Source organism: Muntiacus reevesi, chromosome 1, assembly GCF_963930625.1.
Source record: "Muntiacus reevesi chromosome 1, mMunRee1.1, whole genome shotgun sequence".
In the NCBI taxonomy this organism is placed as follows: domain Eukaryota; kingdom Metazoa; phylum Chordata; class Mammalia; order Artiodactyla; family Cervidae; genus Muntiacus; species Muntiacus reevesi.
This window is the reverse complement of record NC_089249.1, coordinates 18,715,770-18,723,231: the sequence shown is the minus strand read 5'-3', so window position 1 is coordinate 18,723,231 and position 7,462 is coordinate 18,715,770.

Here is a 7,462-nt window from a genome sequence, read left to right as displayed (position 1 = left end):
AGCAAAATGAAGAAGTGGCAGAAAAGGAAGTCAGAGATTTGAGGCACAGAGGGCAGTCTTCAGCAGCAGCTAGCCAGACAGTGAACACCTCAGCTCTCCAGTTGCAAAGAACAGAATTCTGCAAACAATTTGAATGAATTTGGAAATGGATTCTTCTCCAGAGCTTTCAGATAAGAGTCCAACCCTGCCAAACCTTGATTTTGAATTTATGAGACCTCAAGCAGATAACCTGGTCAAGTCCATCCAGAATTCTCACCTGCAGAACTGCAAGATGATAAATAGGTATTTTTTTTAAGCAGCTAAATTTATGGTAATTTGTTACTCAGTAACAGAGAATTAGAAATACATTGGGAATAGACATACTTAGTAACTGGCAGAATCCTTCCAATTTACTGACGCATTAAGTGAAGGACACTTTGATACTTGATAAGAAGGAATTGCCCACCTTTTTTTCCAAATAAAGAAACAACACTGTATCTCTGGGCAACTGTGGACGTAAACACCACCATAAAAGACCTGAACGATTCAGGGGTGATGTTTCCCTATTTAATTCGAGTCTTTGTCTAGCGCAAAATCCAAGTAGCTTGAGACTAACCAGATAATCACAAGTACAATCAGATAGTGATGCCAGCATCAACAGTAGTTCAAACTGAGAGATGTTAGCTAGAAGAAATCAAGTCTCTGTCATCTAATGTACAGTTCTTTATTTTTTTATTGAAGTATAATTGCTTTATAATATTGTGCTACTTTCTGCTGAAGTGAATCAGCTATATGTATACATATATCCCCTCTTTCTTGGGCCTCCCTTCCATCAGAACCTCTGGTATACACAGAGAGCTTAGCTTGGTGCTCTGTACTCTGTGGTGACCTAGTACACAGCTGTTGATGAGGCAAATATTTTATTATTTTTTCCCATATATCCACTGACAGAAGTAATCAGAAGCAGTTTGCCTTCATGTGGCCAGAACATGAGTCCACGCTATTAAGACAGGGTCAGCATTGTCAGTTCTCCTGCTTATTGTTTTAAGATTGTCATGATGGAACTCGACTATTCTGCTGTCCTATAGAATACCATGCTAGTTCTACTACATAAAAGACATGGTGCTAATTGGACTAAAAATTTATATACTTTCTGAGACACATGGAATGCCAGAGGATGAGAGAAAAACTGAAAATTCAAGAGTCTGGCATATTGGTAAAGGTTCTAGGCATCTAGTAGTCTGGGAAAATTTCATTTAGGGATAAGATACAAATATCTGCCTACTGTCTTCAAGGGAATGTGTGTGTGTGTATACACATGTGTGTGCATGCATGCACATGCATGTCTTTATAGATATTGTAGTGTAAACCCTGAAAGGTGGCTTTTGTTATTGTAATTCAAGTACCTGACTTAAGTTTTGATTGCCCAGGCATCCACTTTAAAGAAGCATTCACTTCAGTGATGACTATCTTGAATCTCTACACAAAGGAGCTCCTCGGCATGCTTGTGGAGCGGGACATGTTCTCAGCTTCCCACCTCCACAAGCACACCGTGGAGCTCCTTTGTGTAGAGATTCTGGCTGATTTAGATAACTGGCCATTTAGGCTCCCCATTTTTCTTTCTTTCTCTCTCTTCCAATGCTTTACATTCACCAATATTGAGCTTGGAAGACCTTAGATCCTCACCCTCGACCCCAATAAAAGCAGAACCCCAGGCCCTGAATTTGCATTCTCTCTCTCCCTATGACCTAGCTGACCACCCTCTGCTGTGCTGTGTATGCTCTAGGGTCTATAAGTAACAAATTCTCCTTCAGAGTTCCCTAATAGTCATTGTTAAAGGATGTCTTGCAATCATAATAAGAACCACAAGCATCTGTCCACTCATAACACTGTTTTGGAAAGAGATGTCCCTGGGAAGCTCATCAGGGCCCAAGTGAGTGTCCCCAGGCATTTCTAGTCGATAGCACTACCGTTGTTGGGCTGAGACCAGCATAAGCCTGATAAATGGATAGCTGGCTAGCTAGCTAGATATAGGCATTCTCAATATCAGCTAACCTTCCCTGCTTGCAATGCTTCTGCCAGCACCACCCATCATGGACTTAAAAATGTTTTATCTATTGTCATGTTATCCTATACTTTATGTCTCTTACATAGGAATTTATTTTATGGTGAAAGAAGAAAGTACATCGTCAGACTTAAATCCACTGAGCCCCGTCACTGAGGAGAAGCTGACTTGATAGACAGATGGGAAGCCTTGTTTGAAGTGCTCACAGTGCCAGCTGGGAGAAGACACTTAAGGAGGTCAGAACTTCCAAGGTATCATGTGTGCATGCGAAGTCGCTTCAGTTGTGTCTGACTGTTTGGGACCCCATGAACTGTAAACAGCCAGGCTCTCCTGTCTGTGGGATTTTCCAGGCAAGAATACAGGAGTGGGTTGTGATTTCCTTCTCTAGGGGATCTTCCTGACCCAGGGATTGAACTTAAGTTTCCTGCATCAGCAGGCAGCTTCTTTACCACTGCGCCACCCGGGAAGCCCATTTATCTATTGTATAACAAATTATTCTGAACTTCAGTGGCTTAAAATAGTAGGCATTTATTAGTCAAGCTTTATGCTTAAGGATCTCTCAGAATGCTATAATCAAGGCAGCATCTCATATGAAGACTCGATGGGGGAGTCCAAGTTTACCCACAAGGTTGTCAGCAGAATTCAGTTCTGCTCTAGCTATTGAACCATCTCAGCTATTTACTGAAGGTTGCCTCAGTTCCTCTTCATAGGGTCCCTGATAACATGTCAGTTTGCTTCTTCATCAGAGCAGATATGCCAGAAGAGCGAGAGAAAGATGGGGGGTCGACACAGAGAGCAAGATAGAAAAAGAGAAAAGGAGATGAAATCCTGAATTGCCTAATCTCAAGAGTAACATGGCATCATTTTTGCCATATTCTAAACATTAGAATCAAGTCACTAAGTCTCACCCATACCTGCACATTCAGGGGAGAGGTTTACACAAAGGGGTAAATACCAGGAGGTAGAGACCACAGGAGGTCAATTTAGAAGGCTGCATAGTGACTGCCCTGGTAGCCCAGTGGCTAAGACTCCATGCTGCCAGTGAAGAAGTCCCAAGTTCAATCCCTGGTCAGGGAACTAGATTCTCACATGCTGCAACTAAGAGTTTGCATACCACAGCTAAGATCTGGCACGACAAAAAAAAAAAAAAATTTTTAAAAAGAAGGCTGCATGCCTCAAGGTACTTATTTTATGATAAAAATAATTGAACCAATAGGCTTTATTCCTTTGTGCCCTATCACACAAAAGGACTAAATTGAAGGTCAAATGGGACTCAAGGGAATTCTCTAGGTCCCTCTTCACACTTCCTTTCCCATTAGCCCTGGTCAATGGAAAACTGTTATAGTCTAGTAAAGAACGATGATGAATGACTAAGACCCTAAAGAGATGAGGGTTAATCAGATGAGGGTTGGTAAAGAAAATGCAGGAGATGCTTTGTAGGTAGTAATTGTAGCATGGTAGAAGGAAGCTGTGGTTATCAATTCAAGCCTGTGACTAGTTAAAAAAGTGTGAACTGTAGCAGCTAAGTTTTAGGTGAATTCATAGTTCTTTTGCCTTCTTCCTCACCCCTGCACTACCTTATATAAAGAGCTCTCTTTGTGTTAATATTTTAGGTGTAAGGTGGGATATGACTGAATTGGCATTATTAGGTGATGATAGAATAGCTGATGGAATTTTGTGTGTTCTACCTGTGAAGGACATGAATTTTCTACCCTAAGCTAAGAGTAAATGCAAAGGGATAAAAGAAGGTGATTATGCTGAATATTTATGAATATCTTCATAAATGAATATCTTTATTTTCTCTCCCAGACCCACTCCCTGCACTTCTCTACCACTGTGCTGTGTGCCCTGAGAGACTGACCTCTAAGGATCGTTGGATATCGGTAGGATTCAGTCAAAGAGAGTCATTGGCATAAGATGAGAGGTGGCAGGGGAGAAACCTTGAGTATTTGTCTCCCTGTGTCCCTTCTGCATCACAATTTGGCAATGGATATTTTCTTCTAGTCAAAGTCACAGTTCCAATTAGAAGACCATGTTCTGCTAGATCCAAAGCTCTCATTAGTCTTGGTAACAGCCTCTTCCTTTGCCCCTTCTCGTATAGGAGAGGTAAAAGATTTTCAGTACCGCTGGCCTCAGGATGCTTCATTATCCCTTGTATGTTTCTCTTAACCCTGCCCTCACTTTTATAAATAGTTCTCTCTTAAACTTCATTCCTTTTGTGCGAACCATCTATTTCATGTTGGGATCATGATCATTTCAGTTACAGTGATGCACTGGAAATTTTTATCGAACAATATTGGTTTCCTTTTCCATTCAGAAGATACATGCAATTGAAGCGTATGCTCATGAGTTATTTAGTACAGTTTATGCGAAGAGCTGACTCATTGGAAAAGACCCTGATGCTGGGAGGGATTGAGGGCAGGAGGAGAAGAGGACGACAGAGGATGAGATGGCTGGATGGCATCACCAACTTGATGGACATGAGTTTGAGTAAACTCTGGGAGTTGGTGATGGACAGGGAGGCCTGGCGTGCTGCGATTCATGGAGTCGCAAAGAGTCGGACACAACTGAGCAACTGAACTGAACTGAACTGAATGATAAAATTTGTTTTGTGTTTCACAGAGGATGGTCCATAAACACTTACCGAATGAAATGTATGAGGTGTGACCTGAAATCTAACAAGACCACAGGGACAAAGGCGAAGGAACTTTCAAATATATTAATAACGAGTCACTGCCAGAGTCTGGAAGGGTAGATGTGACTGGCCAGAGTTCATGATGTACACAGTTCTGAATTTTCCTTAAAGAGGGAACTGGCCAAATTTGACCCTTTACAGAACTTATTTTGATGGAGAGAGAGGAGAGAGAGAGAGAGAGCCCTGAGGATGAGAATCTTCTCTGGTGAGGGACTTTCAGAAAGGGTACACGAAAAGACTGGGAGCACTAAACACAACTTTCTGTAAGTAACAGCTGCTAAAGGCTGACCCTCAACTTCAGCTCCAGTCTCCCCCAAGCAGGAGAGTGAGAGGGGTGGCTGTCTGCTTGTTTCCTTAAGATCCACCAAAGCCTGGCCCCCTTGTGAGTGGAAATACAGTGGGTGATTTTACTCCCCTTCCTCCACTCTTGTTTGCCAAATGCGGGCTGATGCTTCTTGGTGTCCATAACATCTCAGAGGTGACTAATTAGGTGTGCTAAATGCTTCTATTTTATATTTAATTTTTTAAATGTTCATATAATTTTTAGAGGTTACTTTCCACTTGCCTCTATTTTTAAGGCCTGACTTTCAGTTGACTTAAAACCAACATATTTGGATAAAATGCTATCCTTGGCTTTGAGAAGTTGGCATGAGTTGGCCCACTGAGGCACTTTTTGATCTAACTTTCCTCAAATGGAGAGAGTCATGGACCGTGGTGAGTACCAGATTTCTTGAGCTTTATCCCAAACCACTTAAAGACTTTCACTCTGACCCTGGGAAAGTACTTGCCAAAATCCTGGTCTCAGAGTTACCATCTGTGTGTATGTTTCTCTCTTTGAATCTTTTCCAGAAAGATAGTCCCTGGAGTTCTTTGTTCGTTTTCAGCTATCTCTGGCCTTTCTCTGAGTTGCTTAAAGATGTAGTGGTGTCTTTCTGACTGATATCTATGGAGGAACCATTTAAACTGACTTTGTTAGAGAACTTGTAGAAGATGAAAAGAGTTTATATTACAGTGTTATATTAAAAGATGCCTTTTCAAAGCCATATACACAATATGTCACAACCATTTAAAATATAAAATGAACACTTAAAAAACAGCATACATGACTTTGGGATGTGGAAAAAGGAGTTAATTTTACATAATTACATATATAATTGTATATGCTTAAAATAATTTTTGATGACTAAATATTACATGCTCAGTGAAAATATTAACTTTATTTAAAATAAGTTTAGGTTCACAATTTGAAATTGTGGGGTTTGCACACCGCTCACGGCACCTGACTGAAGGGATAAGCTGGGACGGAAATCTAGACCAAGCTTGACTATGGCATGAAGGTCACCTTCCCAGAATTCTACCTCTTTCTAATCTATCTTTCAGAGGAGACAAATAATCCTCATGGAAACTTTATAAAGAATAATGTATTCTCAGAATGTAGAGCTGATGAATAAGCTGATCGGGGCTTCCTGGGGGCTCAGTGGTAAAGAATCCATCTGTCAATACAGGAGACACAAGAGACTAGGGTTTGATTCTTGAGTCAGGAAGATCCTCTGGAGAAGGGCATGACAACCCACTCCAGTATACTTGCCTGGAGAATCCTATGGACAGAGGATTACAGCCTACAGTCCGTGAGGTAGCAAAGGGTTGTGTATGACTGAGTGACTGAGCATGAATAAGCTGGGTAGCTTCATAATGGGAGGTTGGGGTCCTAGGTAATTTCCCTAAATGGGACAACTGTGTTTTATGTGTTCCCCATCCTCTGACATCATTTAGAAGCCCAGAACGACTGGTGTATAATTGCGCTTTGTTGGGTCCAAATAGAGCTGAACGATTCCAATCCAGTCCCTTGTGCTAGCAAGATGTGCCAACTTTCAGTGGCAACTTTGCAGCCTGAAGTTTGATTTCAGCGAAACGTTGGTGGTTTAGATCATTCAACCCCAGACTCTCTGAGTAAGTGTTGCTCTCAGAAGAAAGTTGGACTGATGCTCTCTGGTAGAAGTTAATCAGAAATTTCTTAGTCCAGGTTTCCCAAATAGACTTCTGCAAGATATTAATGTGGTTTATATCCATACAGACACACATCGCATGCATGCATGCTCAGCTGTGTTTAACTCTTTGTGATCCTGTGGACCCACCAGGATCCTCTGTTCATGGACTTTTCCAGGCAAGAATACTGGATTGGGTTGCCATTTCTCCTCCAGGGGATCTTCCCAACCTAGGAACTGAATGTGCATCTTCTGTGTCTCCTACATTGCAGGCATATTCTTTACCACTTGAGCCTCTCGGGAAACCCATACAGACACACTGGGGAAGCCCATACAGACTCATACGCACACATAAATGATGCAACAATAGTTTTAATTAAAGAATATTAAATGAGATATTTCCTATTTTATTGAAGGACTCAAAGGTCAAGAGCAATACCATAGTCCTTAGTACTGGCACATGGTAAAGAGTTACGTTTCCAAAGATGTGAATGCATCTTGGCTTGCACAGACTCAACACCCACTCCAGCCTCGGTATTAGGGGAGGTGGGTGGGATAGACAACTTTGGAGAGATTAAAAATTGAAGGTTTTTTGGAGAAAGGTCTGTCAGGGAGCTGTGAGCCCCCCATCCTCTCTCCACCATAGAGCAGGGGGTGCTTCCCTCACAACTCCAGCCAAGCAAGGAGAACTTCAAGAAGACATATCAAGAACTTGAAATGTGTTCCCTGGAGTTGAGG